Here is a 16,249-nt window from a genome sequence, read left to right as displayed (position 1 = left end):
TGTAAAATACTCAGAGACAGATTAAGAGACATGACGTTCACTTCTTAGACATTAAAAACCTGAGACAAGTAGTTAACACTGGAAAACTGGATATCAAACTGCTGTCTAAAACAACTTTGATAGTTTGAAATAATAAGATCTAATCAAGATAAATTTTATTGGGATAAACACAAAGGAAAAATGTGGGAAATATGATTTAACAATGGAACAGTTTCAGAAAATGATTACGAGAACAAAATGTTCAGATGATGGAATGTGCCTACTGATAAAATCAGTTCCCCTTAAAATCAGTTCCTATTTAGGTACATTGTGCTGATATTCACATCAACGGAGAATAGATTCATGGCTCTTCATGTGTGAAGTGTCAGGTAAGAAGTACTCTCTTTTTCTGGCAATCATTTATACTCTATACAATACATTTATATCCAATTTTTTTGTGTGTGTGCATCCCAGAGGTACCTTTACAAGATATCTTGACAGTCATAGTTAATTATCTGTTGGTCAGTGAATGTTCTTTACTCCTTATATCTCCAAGAGGAGAACATATTTTAGAGGGTTAAAGTAATGCTACAAGTAGGGCTAAGGGCCACTGGCTATGGAATATATCGATCTTTTCTTTCCCTCCAACACAGGTCTTGAATATGGATTTTAGGGAATCCTGCAGTGCATTAGAAAAAATGATAGACAATAAGCTTTACATGCATTATGATATTCCTAAGAGTTCCTTAAAATTCCTAATGTCTTATATTTATAAGAACTTACATAGTAATGTCATATCTGGGTTTCTTTTCCTGTATCAACACAGTAGCAGCAGCAAAACTCTCTTCCTAAACCATACCTATGTTCCTTGGACTATACTAAGTACTTTACCTGTTTCATCTCATAAAATTATCATAGTAACTCATTATGAAGAAGAGTAATCCAAAGGTCACAGATCTGAGAAATTTGCCTGAACCTATTTTATCAGTCAGTGATGAAGCTGGAATTTTATATCTAGGCCATTTCATTTAATAGAAGCAGCACTGCCTATAGTTTTTTAGAAAGAATCATGCACTAGTTTGGGGGATTTGAGTCCTGTGGTGGGTCTAACCTAACACTGTTATGAAACACTTCACTTTTCTGGGCCTTTACTTTCTCTTTTGTAAATTGGGTTCACTGAGATGGAATGATAATTGTGGTGCCTTGCAGATCTAATCCTCTAAATGTAGTTTGTTGAAACCCTGAAAATAATCAGTGATAAGTTCCTACACATTTTATAGAGAGCTGCCAGCTAACTTTGTGTCAGGAACATTCCATATATCATAAAAAGTCAGTAACTGGAGGAGGCCCCAGAGGGGTTTTATGGGGTACTGAGTGTATTTTGAGTGTTAGTTATATGAATATGTTCACTCCACTAATTCATTCAGTTGCACATTAGTGAGTTGAACACATTTCTGCTTTCTAACAGTATAATTTTTACTAGAAATTGTAAAAAGGTCAAACTGCTATTAACTATAGTCAGTTGCCTCCAAGAAAATAAGAGACAACTGAGTATTTCAAAACGTTACTGAATACATTAATTTAGAGACTTGTCAACCAAATAGGAAGTGCATGAATCTTTTCATCATACCCCTACAAGTACATTGGAGCCTTCTCTCCTCTATATATTGCATATATTTTATTATACTTATCAAGGCATTTAAAAATTACTCCAAGTCATGTCACTCTGGAATTCGTAGAGGAACTCAATTAAAAAAGTGAAATGGCAAAAGTAACTTACACTAATATATTTAAGACTTTGAACATCTCGCTAGAGAATTTTCATTCTAAAATAAACAAGACCATTGGGAAAAGGAATCCAGGCAAACAGGCAGAAATCATAAAATTTCAAAATATGAGACATCGGTAAGGCAAATATATGACGTCCAAGATTTTTTTTCAGATAAAAACACATTTTGCTTTACTACAAATTAAATTCTGCTTTTTTCTATCGTTGGTAGATTTACAAACATATCTCTGAAGTCCACATTTTGAAAAAGCTGCTGTATAGATTAATGTATTTCTGTTTAAATAACTGATTAAATAAAAGGTAGTAAATTATGATCATAGTCAAAATTGTATTGAATAGGATGTATAGTAAATCACTCATTGAACAAACTATCTATTGTGACCTTAAAATGTTCCAGTCACTTGGAACAATGCCATGAACAAAATAAGTGCTCTGGGGCTGGGGATTTAGCTCGGCGGCATAAGCACCTGCCTTGCAAGCAGGTGGTCGTGAGTTCGATCCCTGGTACCGATAAAAACGAAAAAGACAAAAAAAAAAAAAAATGGCCAAACAAAATAAGTGCTCTTCAATTTATAGAGTTTTTGGTATGTCAGGGGAGAAGAACATTAAAATTATTACCCCAATAAATAAGTATAAGCCTGAACAATTCTGTGAAGCAACATGCACGTATTCAATTTTCTTGAAATGGTGTTTGTAGAGGTATCCAAGTTTGTTTATATTAAGCATTAATATCATTTTCTGAGCATGTGACTCTCAAAATAAAAATCTTGCACAAATAATATTTATCTACAATTGTACTGAATGATTTTTATTCCTTTTTGTGTATTAAAGAGTTGTGTTAATACTATTAACATAGCATAGGTATTACTGTAACTTTACACTTGGAAGAAAATTCCTTCTCTTTCAAAATACAATTTCGTTTATCTTAATTGTCTTGTGAAATTTCTGTTGCTATAGCTACAGTATATTTACTCGGATCATTTGTTCTTAATTTTCAGGGAGGTTGCAACTCAACAAGATTCAGTTATTTTGCCAATTAATTGACTACATTTTAAAATGAGTCAATATTAAACCTAGTTTTGAATAATCACTCCTTTCCTGGCTTCAGGCTTATTTACTACTTTAATGTATTACTGAAAAATGCTAAAACATAAATGGAGAAGTTCTAGATGGTGATGTTTTCAGCACAGGAAAAAACAGAATCCTAAATATCACTGTATTTTCCAATGAGTCCTGAAACTCAAAAGTCTAGGACACTGATATAAAACAATTATAGATTTCTCAGAACTACAGGGTCTTATGGTATTAATAATTGATGAAGATGGATTTAAATATCTAAATTGTAAATCCCGAATTATGTTGCTTCCAGATGGTTTATTCCAGGTTTACTCATTAAATGCATGAGATTATTAATCACTGTTTGAGTTTACAGGGCATGCAGTTTTCCTTGTCCTGACTAAATTTTACTGGGATAAAATATTCAATACCTACAAAGGAAAAGAGGAGATGTTTATTTAACTCACAGTTTTAGAAGAATCAGTGGATATATGATTGACTCTATCCCAGAAATATCGTGATGAGAAGGCATGGCTGAAGAAAGCTACTCAACCACGGCTCAGTCAGGAAGAGAAGGGAGGGCATGGAGATAATACATCCTTCTAATTTATGTCCCCAGGGCCTACTACATTTAAGCAAGCCTTACCTCTTAAATGCACATTCAGCCATGAACTCATCAGTGTGTTAATTCACTGGTGAGTATAGTGTCCCCATGACCCAATCACCTTCTGAAAGCCCCACTTCTGAACATAAATGAGACTTTTTAGGAACATTTTAGATCTAAGCAGTAACAGTTATCATTTTTGTTATTAAAACTGTGTGTAAATTTCAAGCATTAAAATATTACCAGTAATCACAAACAATTTTATGAGATATTTAATCAGCCATTCATTTCTATTTTCAAAGTACTATCTCAAATCCTCTCTTGAGGAGAATTTTATGACACTGAATTTAACAATATATTCTCTTCTTGTTCTACCCTTGTTCTAGAGATTGAACCCAGAGCCTTCACATTGAGCAACATCCCCAGACTTTTTCTAAAATTTATTTTGAGACAGGGTTTTACTAAGTTGCTAAATTTCCCAGGCTGTGCTCAAATTTGAGATGCTCTTGCCACAGCCTCCTGTATTGCTAGAATTAGAGATGTGTACCTCCATACCTGTTTTATGACATACTATCTATCAGGGATGGGGAACCTTTTAGAGCATTCAGTGATGCAAACTGCCTGATGTGGCACAAATGCTGCAGGTTTGCCACCACGGTTCTATATGTTTAAAGTTGTTTTATTTCAAATGATAAATGTGATATTGTCTAATTTGGTAAGCTTTTTGATTTTTTTCATTGTTCAACATGATTAAATATTTCTTGAAAAGTAAATGAACATAAGTTATTGGTTTTCCTTTTTATGACATTTCAATTTTTTTTAAATTTTAAAACCAAAACACAAAAGTTAAAAAACAATACAGAATTTTAAAAAAATAGTACAGTATTAATACTAGTTAATATATTGTATATTGTTATCTTAACAGCTTCTCAGATTACAAGATTTAAACATGAAAAAAATGATTAAACAAATCAACAATGAAAACAAATACTGTTCTTTTTGATGAACTGACAGAGATTAGTAGATAGTTATCTGTCGTGTGTGTGTATGTGTGTGTGTACATATTGTTTTCCTTTGATGGATTCCAGATTTTTCTTCCAACTAGTACTATGTATTTTCTTGTCTTCATTTTGTGTCAGTTATTAACAGAGAAAAACACATCACACCAAGCCAAGGATTCTTTTAAGTCTTTCATAAGTGAAAAAGAATCAAATTTTAGCACAAAGAAAGCTTCCCCTAAGCAATGCATTTCTTAATGGAAAAAAAAAAGAAAGAGCAGTATAATTAACCTTTCCTTCAAAGAAAGAAAAGAAACCGAAATCTGTTGCACATTTGGAAATATTCCTAGTCCCAGAATGTGTTTATTTTACATGATGTACTTGAATGATGCAAGTCTATGAAGCAGAGATCTGTGGCAATCCAAATTCATTTACCACGACTCCATCCTTGTTTTTAGTGTTAGTGGGAACACTTTCTTGTGCAGCTGCTGCTTCATCCAAGTAAGAACTATCTTCAGCAGCCAGAAGTTCATCACACAAGTGTATCCAATTCTGTTTCTAGTTCATCCTCCTCTAATTCTGGGGTATTGCAACAGCGACTCAGTACTTGAATTTTATTTGCCTCTTTCTTTATATCCTCTAATTGGTCTTTTAAACCCTCCATCTGGTTGATTTTCACTTCTCTGTATGCTTTCATTTCTTTGCTCTCATTTCATAGCATCCACCATGGTTTTGTTCAATGACTGGATGGTACAATTGGCTTAATCCATATTAAAGGACTCTTGGGAAGATTGTCGTGTTGCTCTCATGCATCTATTTTTGTTCTAAAAGTTGCAAGACTTTCTGCTTAGCCATATTCATTGAAGGACCCCTCTCATCTTTTTGATTTGATTCTTGGACTTCACTAACTCAGCATCCAGTCGGGAAGTCTTAGTAGTAGATTCTATCCTGCTGTCCACTGTGTCAATGCTGTCACTCAGGCTGGGCAGCGGAGCCCTGGGTTTTGCGTTCCAGAAGAATCTGTGCATCTTGTGTGACCATGAAGAAACCCAGTCACTGAGGGGAAACTAGAAATGGAAGCAGAATCACTGCATAGTACTATAGATTTAGACCTTGGATTTCCTCTCAGTGAATAGTAAAGAATCAGTCTCATATTTAGTTCATGTTTGAAACCACACTGTTCTGTGCCTTTCATCCCAGATTCAACTCTGTGTCAGATTAGAGATCTAATAAACCATTTAAATTGGCACCAAAATTTTATGGACCCAAGATAGCCAAGGCAGTAATAAAATAATTAAAAGTGTGATAATTGCAAAGAGCAACAAAGTTTTAAGTTTCTTAGAGGAATTATTGAACCCGTGGTCCAGCGTAGAATCATAGGATTAGATAAGGTTTTTTTTTTATTTAAGAGGAAAAAGAAAAAAAAAAGCAGTGTAAGGGTACACATAATAAGAACTACAAAAAAAAAAAAAACATAACAGTAAGAAATCACCTGTTAGTAGATTACATATTATCATCTTGAAAATAGTTGCTCAAATCACAGTATCAAAGAATACAAGGTGGACATTCAAACAGGGAGACTGCAAACAGCTGTGTTCAATGATCCAAAAAACATTGATATAGTCAGCTATTTAACACCCCTAAACACACTTGCTGTTATATCCGTTAGAGCTCTTTTTCTTTTTTCTTTTTTTTCTTTTTTTCCCTCTCTTTTTTACAACAAAATTTACACATTTTGGATTTTATTACTCCTTAGTGCTTATTACTTTTTTTTGGGGGGGGGAGAGAATACAGTCAAATATGGCAAAACAAAGCTGTCAGTCAAAACCAAGGATAGACATAGCAAATGGTGTAGAACAGAGTACAAGGTTATCAACAATGGTTATAAACGTTGTCTCTTGTTTCCTTAAAAAGAATTGTCTACCTCATTAGATATTATAAAGTTGGACAAAACAGTAGAGAACAAGACCAATAAAACTTAGGCATTGTAAACATTACAGGACTTCCAAAGAAGACAATAGTCAAACCAGAATGGGTATCTTAGTGAATCTTATTGCCTTCAAAGTAGTTGCCTATGTCTTCAAACTTGATACTATCATATAGAATGGAACAGAGTCTAATCAGTCAAAACAAGATCGTGGGAGTATTACAGGATTTCAAAACAAGTTAATAGGAAATCAAAAAGAGTTACTATTTATATATCCTAATTTTTTAAATTTTTTCTTTAATTAAGACAAACATAAGAAATGACTAAATAATTTTTTTAAAAGAATAAGGGGGAGATTGAGATAAAACAGGATATAACAATATAACAATAGAGGTCAAAGCGTGACTGTTTCAGCAACCTAGTACTTCACCACCATATAACCCGACTTAATAGTAGTTACCATAGTGTCTGTCTTTTTCCTTGAAATATTTGGATAAAACTTCATATACTCTAGCTTCAAATATTTCCATATCAAGAAGCCCAGAATAAAGCCTTTCTAATTAATGAGTGAAAACTTTATAAGGCTTCAAGGCCACCTAATGGGGAATCATGATTACCACATATTTTTATATATTTGAATCATTACTTACATTAGGGGAACTATTCAGTATTCACACATGCGAGATTGATTTATTTCACTTATGAGTATGCTCTCAAGCTGCGCCCATTTATTGATAAATATCTCAATGTGATCCTTCTTTATAGCTGAATAATACTCCATTGTATAGAAATACCACCACTTTTTTATCCATTCCTCAGTTGATGGACACTTGGGTTGTTTCCAAGATCTGGCGATTACAAATTGTGCTGCTATAAACATAGGTGCACATATATCACTGTGGTATGATGCTTTCAGTTCTTCTGGGAATATGCCTAGAAGTGGAATAGCTGGAATAAATGGGATTTCCAGTCCCAACTTTTTGAGAAATCTCCAGACAGATCTCCACAAAGGCTGTACCAGTCTACACTCCCACCAGCAGTGCAGGAGAGTTCCTTTTTCCCCACAGCCTCTCCAGCATTTGTTGTTGGTTTTCTTGATCCTGGCCATTCTTTCAGGAGTTAGATGGTATCTCAGTGTGGTTTTAATTTGCATTTCTCTAATGACCAATGATGATGAGCATTTTTTCATGTATTTATTTGCCATTTGCATTGCAGATAAGGTTTTTTTTAAAGGAGTCATTCCTCATGAAATCTTACAAAGGTTATATTTTTGTATCAAAAAGTTTTCTCTAGTCCCCTCCAAGTTCATCAGCTCCAAATTTATGTACTCACTCCTATCACATAGCTTTTATTATGCTTTTATCCCAACTAGGTATCAAGAGAAAGGGAAAAGTGAACCTGTAACATGACCTTCTTCCAAAAACAGAGGGAGTGCATATGTCCTTTCAAAAGCACAGTATCAATAATTAATATTTCAGGAAATATAATAAATGAATAAGGATTCAAACTAAGTTATAAAATCTTAACCACAAGAGCATATAACAGAGTATTGCAGTATAAAATTGTATGTAGAAGGAGGTTATGATATCAGCTTGTGATTTGTAATACTCATCTTTAGGAACTAAAAGGTTATAATAAACAGAATCAAGTAGATTTAAAACAGTTACTGACAGAATCTAAATGGCCAGTACATTCTATATTAGTTCCAAATGAATAATAACTTCTAAAACCTCCACAACGAGGATATTTATGTAGAAACTAGTGACCAGTAGTAGGCACTACATTGTAGCAACTAGTCTGAAAATATAATAACTAAAACAGTAGAAGAGCACTGGGATTGGCAGCATTGGTATTACCAGAATTTTTAAGATATGCAAACTTTCCAATCCTTTCTGGGATCTAGTAAATCAGAAATTCCACCATAAGGCCAGAAAAGTCATGTTTTGTCTTTTAATATTCAATGTAATTTTGATGTATTCTGAAGTTTGAGGACCACTGATTTAGGAGTAACTTATGAATAAATTTATTTTCATGAACAAATATTGGCTAATTGCCTAAGTTCAACATTCCACAGGGCTAAAAGAGGCATATAACAAAATCCATGCAATTCAAGGTCATACCACTTAGTGAAGATATTAAAAACAACATTTACAGATATTTTTAAAAATCCAAATCAGCAATAAGAACAATAACAAAGAATAATCAGGTTAAGATTCATTGCCAAATTTATAGAGTTGAATATTTTTAATGTAGTTTCTAGGACAGAAAATACGCCTTATTTACTGGAATTAGGGAAGATTTCTAATAGTGGGCAATGGTTTGGACTGCTAAGAAAGTTTTGACTGGAAGCTAGAAAGACAGAGAAAAAGTGGGAGAAGAACTTCACAAAAATCGTCAGTTTGTCACATATTCAAAGAGAAATCAAAACCAGTCCCTTAAAAACTCTTTTCAAAAATATCAGAAGGATATTCCCAAACTCAAACAAACTTTAATGAGGCCAGCATCACTCTGATACCAAAGCCAAGAGCACTATAAGAATCCTATAGGCCAGTATCTATAATAAATAGTTGTATGAACTATCAATAAAAATAGTAAGCAAATTCAAAAACAGATTAAAATCAGTATATAACATGACTGGTGGGATATATCCTTGAAACATAAGGATCACTCAGTAAGTGCAAATCTATTACCACATTTACAGAATGAAAATTTTAAAAAACAGGATCATCTCAATAGATGTAGGAAAAGCATTTGACAGTGTTCATATTTTCATGTTGAAAGCTCTAAATAAATTAAGTATAATTGAAATTTATGGAACTATAGTAAAGACAATTTGTTAAATATCTAAAAGCAACATTTAGCATTCCATGGGGGAAAGCTGAAAGATTTTCTTGTAAGACTCACTGTAACACAAAGATGCTTGCCATTTCTACTTTTATTCAACAGATTACTGGACATAGTAGCCAGAAGAGTTAGATAAGAAGACATAAAGGTATCTAAATTTGAAAGATAGAAGTAAAGTGGTCTCTGTTTTTGGGGGTAGGCTCGGCCAAGAGCTTCTTTGTAGAAATCCCAAAAGACTTCTATAGAAGTATTAGAATGAATGATTTCAGTAATGTTGATACAAAATAAACATACAGCCATCAGTAGTATGTTTTTATGTTCACAACAAATGATTTAAAACAAAAAAAGAAAAAAGTCTCATTTACCATATCATCAAATTGAGCAGAATAATTAAGAATAAATTTAGCCAAGGAGGTAAAAGATCTGTACACTGAAAACTTTAATACATTGATAGGAAAGTAATGAAGACATGTATAAGTGGAAGTGCATCTTGCATTCATTGCTTGGGAAGATTTATATTATTAAAATGTCCATATGATAACCAAGCAAACATAGATTAACAGTACCTATCAAAATCCTAATGATCTTTTTTCATAGAATTATAAAATGGCAATCCTAAAATTCATATGGAAGCACAAAAAATGTTAATGCAGAGTGCCTGAGAAAGAAGAACAAAATTGTAGGCATAACACTTCATGATTATGAATTATACTATGAAGCTTTTAAACCTGAAGAGAGGAATTCTGGGAAGTTGGCGAAGCAGTGAGCAGGAGCAGATCACCCTCTCCATGACTGGGAAACCTGTCATTTGAGGATGGCAACTTGGAAAAGTGAAAAAGGAAGGAGGTAGATTCCCACGAAGGAAAGTTCTGAAGGGAGAATATGGACCTCAACGCAGAAGGGGAAAAGGGCAGACTACTTTCTCCCTGACCAGCTTACAGTGTGAGAGATGAGGCTCAAGCCTAAAGAAGTATGGTGGTAATGGGGACCCTGGAAGACTCCACAAAGAAACCCACCGGTGCAGTGGAACAGTGGATGTGGATGTAGTGTACTGCTGTCTCATCTCTCACACTGTAAGCTGGCCCATTTATGCATTATTAATGTTAGATAAAGAGAATGGACAAGAAAATATGGCGGCAAGCATAAGTCAATACATGTCAGTTAGAGGCGTCAATGTAAATGGTCTCAATTCACCAATCAAAAGAAACAGGCTGAATGGATCAAGAAACAAGATCCAACAATGTGCTGCATGTAAATAAAAATAAATTTAAATAAAAAATAAATTTGTAGAATAAAAGTGAAAGAATAGAAAACAAATCATGTCATATGTTAGGAACCTGGAAAAAAACAGAGGTTGTTATGCTACTTGCAGACAAAGTGGATTTCAGACCAAGACTGATGAAGAAAAAAAAAGAAATTACACTCCATATTGTTGAAGGAACAATCTAACAGGAAGATAACAATCAGAAATATATATGAAATAAATACCAGCACATCTATTTATAAAAAACTAACATTAATGAAAATGAAAAGTCAGAGAAGCATCAATATAATTGAAAAGGGGACCTCAATATACTACTGTAACATATAGATCAACTAGGAAAAGAAATCATTAACAAAGAAATATCAAAGCTTAACCAAACCATTGCATAAATGGATTTAGATATAAACAGAGTGTTTCACCCCACAACATAGAATAAAGATTTTTCTCAGCTGTATGTGGTACATTCTTCAAAACAGACCACATGCTAGCTCATAGAACATGTTTATACAAATAAAAGGAAATTGAAATTATCCCATGCATATAATCAAATCATAGTGCAATAAAAATTTGAAATGAATGGCTAAAGAAACTATAAAAATTGCAAACACACGTGAAAATTAAATAAAAACCTCCTGAGCAACCGATGGCTCACAGATGAAATTAAAGAAAAAATTAGATTCTACAATTAAATTATAAGGCCAATACAATGTACAAGATTCAAACACAATGAAAGCAGTCCTATGAGGGAAATTTATAGCAAAGAATTCCCACATCAGAAAAAATAGTAAGTTCAAGTAAACAAAGTAATGTTGAACCTCAAGCTTCTAAAAAGAGGAAAGCACTAAATCAAAAGTGCATATGGGAGAAGAAATTATAAAGTTCAGATCAGAAATTAATGCAATTTGGGCTAAGAAAATGACACAAAGAATCAATGAATTAGTCAGTTCTTTCAAAGATTAAATAAAATAGACAAGTCCATAGTCGACTTTATCATAAAAGGAAAGAAGAGGCTTAAATACCATACCAAATAAAAAAGGTGAAATCACAATGGATTCTGCAGAAATCTAGAAGATCATCAGTAGCTACTTTGAGAACCTGAGCTCTGAAAAGATGGAACAAAGAAGAAATGGACTGATTACTAAATACATAGAAATTACCAAAGCTGAATCAAGAAGAGATAAAAATTCTAAATATTCCAATATTGGTCAGTGTAAATTAAGATGTACTTAAAAACCTACCACTAAAAAAGCCCAGGTCTTCATGTATTCAGTGCTGAAATCTACCAGAAATTTAGAGAAGATCTAATGCCACTACTTCTCAAGCTCTTTAATGAAATTGAAAGGGAAACAATGCTTTCAAACTCATTCCCAGAATCAAGCATTACTCTAATACAAAGCCAGAGAAGGGTCCAACTAAAAGGGAGAACTACAGGCCAATCCCTAATAAACATTGATGTAAAAATCCTCAATAAAATCCGGGAAGCAGAATGCCGCAAATCATCAAGAATATTATGCAGCATGGCCTAGTAGGATTCATTCCAGAGATGTAGCCATGGTTCAACACGTGCAAATCAATAATTGTAATAACTCATATTAACAGAACCAAGGACAAAAAGCACATGATCATCTCAATAGATTCAGAAAAACATTTAACAGAGTCCAATTACCATATGAGTTAAAAATATTACAAAAATTGGAATAGATGGTGTTTATCTCAATTCAATAAAATCTATCCATGACAAACCAACATGATACAAACAAAAAAATGGAAAACTTTTCATCTAAGTCAGGAACAACACAAGTATGTCCAGTATCATCACTTGTATTCAAAATAGTTCTAAAAATATTAACCAGAGCAATTATAAAAGAGAAATAAATAAATTGAAGTAAGATAACAAAGAGTTTAAATTGCTATTATTTCTGGTAACATGATACTCTACATAAAAGACCTGGAAAACTCCACCCAAAGACTCCTAGAATTAATAACCAAATTCAGTACCATTTCAGGATACAAGTCAAAATTCAAAAATCAATTGCATTTTTGTACACAAATAACAAACTTACCGAAAGAAAAATTACAGAAACAATAGTTCACAACAGCATCAAGGAAAATGAAATGCTTAGGAATCAGTCTAACAAAGTAAGTAAAAGAAAACTGCAATGCTCTGAAAAAGGAGATCTAAGAGAATCTCAGAAAATAGAAAACTGTCCCTTTTTTCTTGGATGGACAGGACCAGTACAATTAAAACAGATATACTTCTAAAACTGTTATATGGAATTAATATAATCTTGATAAAAATACCAGTAGAATAAGTCACAGAAGTGCAGAAAACAGTCCTACAATTCATTTGGAAACAAAATCCAAATACCAAAAGCAATTCTGGGCAGCAAGGAATAGGCTGGGAGTATTGCAATACCCTACTTGTACAAAAGAACCGTGATGAAAACAGCATGGTATTGGCAAAAAAAGTGAATGAACAAACAAAAACCCTGAAGATCAGTGGAACAGATTAGAAGAAGCAGGAACGACTCCAAATATAATCATCCCCATTATCTTTAACCAAGGGGCCAAACACTTTCATTAGAAGAAAGATAGCCTCTCTAATAAATGGTGCTGGAAAGTTGGCTTTCTAAATGCCAAAGATTAAACCCATATTCAGACACATAAACACATGAATATTTTCACAAAAAGTACACGAATTAAGTGGAAAGGTGTCCTAAGAAGTAAAGAGTTAGAGAGACTGATTAATGAGACTAGAATGTTCATGTTCATTTGAAGATGATGTGGAAAGGATTTTCGCCTTGACCTTGGGAAAGTAGTTTTAATAATATGTCATCCCTGTATTGCAAATAGATATACATTATTAACCTAATAATTCACATGTGTTTTTTAGATTTCAACTAAATTTAAGTCCTTCTAGTAGATTCTAGTTATAGACATATGAATTAGCTTGCTTTCCAGCTCACAAAAAGCTTAGTCTTTTCTAAAAGATAGTATAGCATGATGTATTATAATTTGCATATCTAATATTTACTGAGTATATCCTAGTTGAGATTTAGTGGCTGAGTATTCTCTGTATATATTTTCATTGAAAAATAAAAGAATTGAGATAAATATAAAGATTAACGCCCATGAGACTATGTATGGAAGTAAATTTTATGATTTTTAACTTTGTATCTTTTATTCACTTATCATTTTCAGGGACTTTTGGCTAATGAGATATGTTACTGCAGACCAGTGGTTCTTAGTCCTGGCTCTGCTTGGAATCATCTTCAAAGCATAAATTACTGGTACAATGGTCACATGCTTGGAGATTTAAGCACGTTAAGTGTCAGGAAATTCTAAAGTGCATCTAAGGATGCAGTTTCTCAGATTCCAATATGAAATAACAAATCATAAATCATAAATTTCTGAGGATTCAGGAGATATGACTGAAATAATATTGAGTGTCTTTCAAGGAAGATAAAAATAACTACTTTTTTAAAATAATGCCATTAATGTTCATAAAATCGCGGTCTGGAATCACAGTCAAAAGTAAAATCATTTTATAGAATAAATCTCTTAATTAAGAGCTGAACATTTGAAATTTTATGACAGTGTCTTACTAAGTTGCTAAGTTTCCCAGGCTTGGCTTAAATTCAGAGCCTCTGTTCTTAAATTTTCAGAGTATCAAAGTTGTCTCTCTTAAAAATGGAATGCCTTGAAATACTTTGACACTGTCTCAATGATAAATGAACAAAAAATAATGTCACATTTGAATGGAAAAGTTGATAGATAGCAAATATTCTAAATGGAAGGACTAATGTTTTTTATATATGGAAAAAATATAGAAGTAGACAGGCATCTGCATCATCCATAAACGAAAATCAATCCTGCTTAATCGAGATCTTAATGTGGAAAACAATATCTTGAATTTTTTGAACAGATAAATAAATATTTCTAATCTTTATGTAGGACAGAATTTTCTTAAGCAAGATGTGAAAAGCAAAAGTCACCAAGAGAATTATTGAGAATTTTACACATAAAATTTAAAAACTTCATCAAAAGATACGATAGAATGGTGGGAAGTGGTATTTGCAATACCAATTACTGAAAGAAATCCTACCTTAATCCAAATGTATAAAGACCATCAGAAATCAATATGGAAAATAACAACAATAACAAGATAGATGACACAATGACAAGGTCAGTAGTAATTTCATAGAAGATGAAATAAAAATGAAGTTACTATGAAACATTAAAATGTTGAGGTACAATTTCCCACTAAATAGAATAACTAAAAATAGAACATCAAGCAAGGATGTGAGAAAATGGGAAGCCATTTGAGTTCAATTACTTTAAAAAATAATTTGCTATTACCCAGTAGATTTGAAACTGTGCAGTCTCAATCACTAAGTGACTCCATCCTTAATATACTCCCTACAAACTATTCAACATAAAAAGGAGACATACAAAGGAATACTCTTAAGATTACCATGTGGAATAAAAGAAAGACTGAACAAGAAAAGTGTTTAAAAATAACTTGTGGTGTACTTATACAATGAGAATTAGCAATGAAAAAATAGAATAAACATACAGACATCTGTGTGGATAATCTCAATAATCTACCAAAATACTAACATGAAATGAAAAGTTCTTAAGAGAATCAGTTAATGTGGTTCCACTAATTTAAATTTAGAAGTAAATAAAACTAAAGAAAATACTACTTAAATTGTTTTAGATTTAGCGCTTATGTTTTGTTTATAATCCTGCTACATTACAAAACTATAAATAAAAAGGCAGATTTTAAAAGACGTCCAGGGTATTAAATAGCTTTGATAGTGATATTGGATTCAGAATTGTGGAAGAAAAGCATGACTTCAAAGTTATATCTGTATATTAAGTGTGATTTCTTTAATTTTTAACTTTATAAACAAGCCAACAATAAAAGGAAAATATGGAATTAAAGAAAGAATTAGAAATTTAACACTAGCTATAAAGTACATGTTGTTATCTTGAAAGTATGCTCAGATTCCAAGTTTTAGGCATAAAAATGATCAAACAAGACAATGGAAACTCAACTGTTTTTTTTATAAACAGTGATTAGTAGTATAGGTATTTATCTTGTATATATTTACACACACATATATGTATACATATGTATATATATATATATATATATATATATATATAATCTTTTCCCTTCTTTCTTTTCTTCTTTCCACTATCCCAGTAGTTTTTTCCTTTTAAACATTTTTCCTTTCATTTTCACAGTATCTATTATACATTTTGGATCTTATTTAGTGTTTCATTTTATTCTTTTCTCCTTTCCACTATCCCAGTAGTTCTTTCCTTTTAAACATTTTTCCTTTCATTTTCACAGTATCTATTTATACATTTTGGATCTTATTTAGTGTTTTATTTTATGCTAGGTATACAATATGATATCTACATATAAAAGTCTTATTTTTGCACTTGTAACTTTGATCTCTAGTTTTATCCATTTACCTGTAAAAGCATTAAGTTTATCCTTCTTCATAGCTGAGTAATATTCTATTGTATAAAAATATCACATCTTTTTTATCCATCCCATGTTTGATGAGTATTTGGGTTGTTTCCAAGATCTGTCTATTATTAATTGTGCAGCTATAAACATGGGTGCACATATATCACTATCATATGATGTTTTCAATTCTTCAGGGAAAATATCCAGAAGGGAAATATTTGGGTTGAATGGTACCAATAATCCTAGTTTATTGAGGAATTTCCACATTAATTTCCACAGTGGTTGTACCAGTCTACACTCCTA

At 32.4% G+C, this 16,249-nt stretch overlaps 1 pseudogene; it reads right to left on the bottom strand.

The window, feature by feature from the left end:
• Positions 1-4,822: 4,822 nt before the first annotated feature.
• On the bottom strand, positions 4,823-5,454 carry LOC100714743 (charged multivesicular body protein 5-like; annotated as a pseudogene).
• Positions 5,455-16,249: the final 10,795 nt, after the last annotated feature.

The sequence above is a fragment of the Cavia porcellus genome, unplaced genomic scaffold (genome assembly GCF_034190915.1).
Source record: "Cavia porcellus strain 051 isolate PalLab524CR breed Dunkin Hartley unplaced genomic scaffold, mCavPor4.1 scaffold_33, whole genome shotgun sequence".
Classification (NCBI taxonomy): domain Eukaryota; kingdom Metazoa; phylum Chordata; class Mammalia; order Rodentia; family Caviidae; genus Cavia; species Cavia porcellus.
Note: the sequence above shows the minus strand (reverse complement) of the source record. Positions and strands in the feature narration are given on the sequence as shown.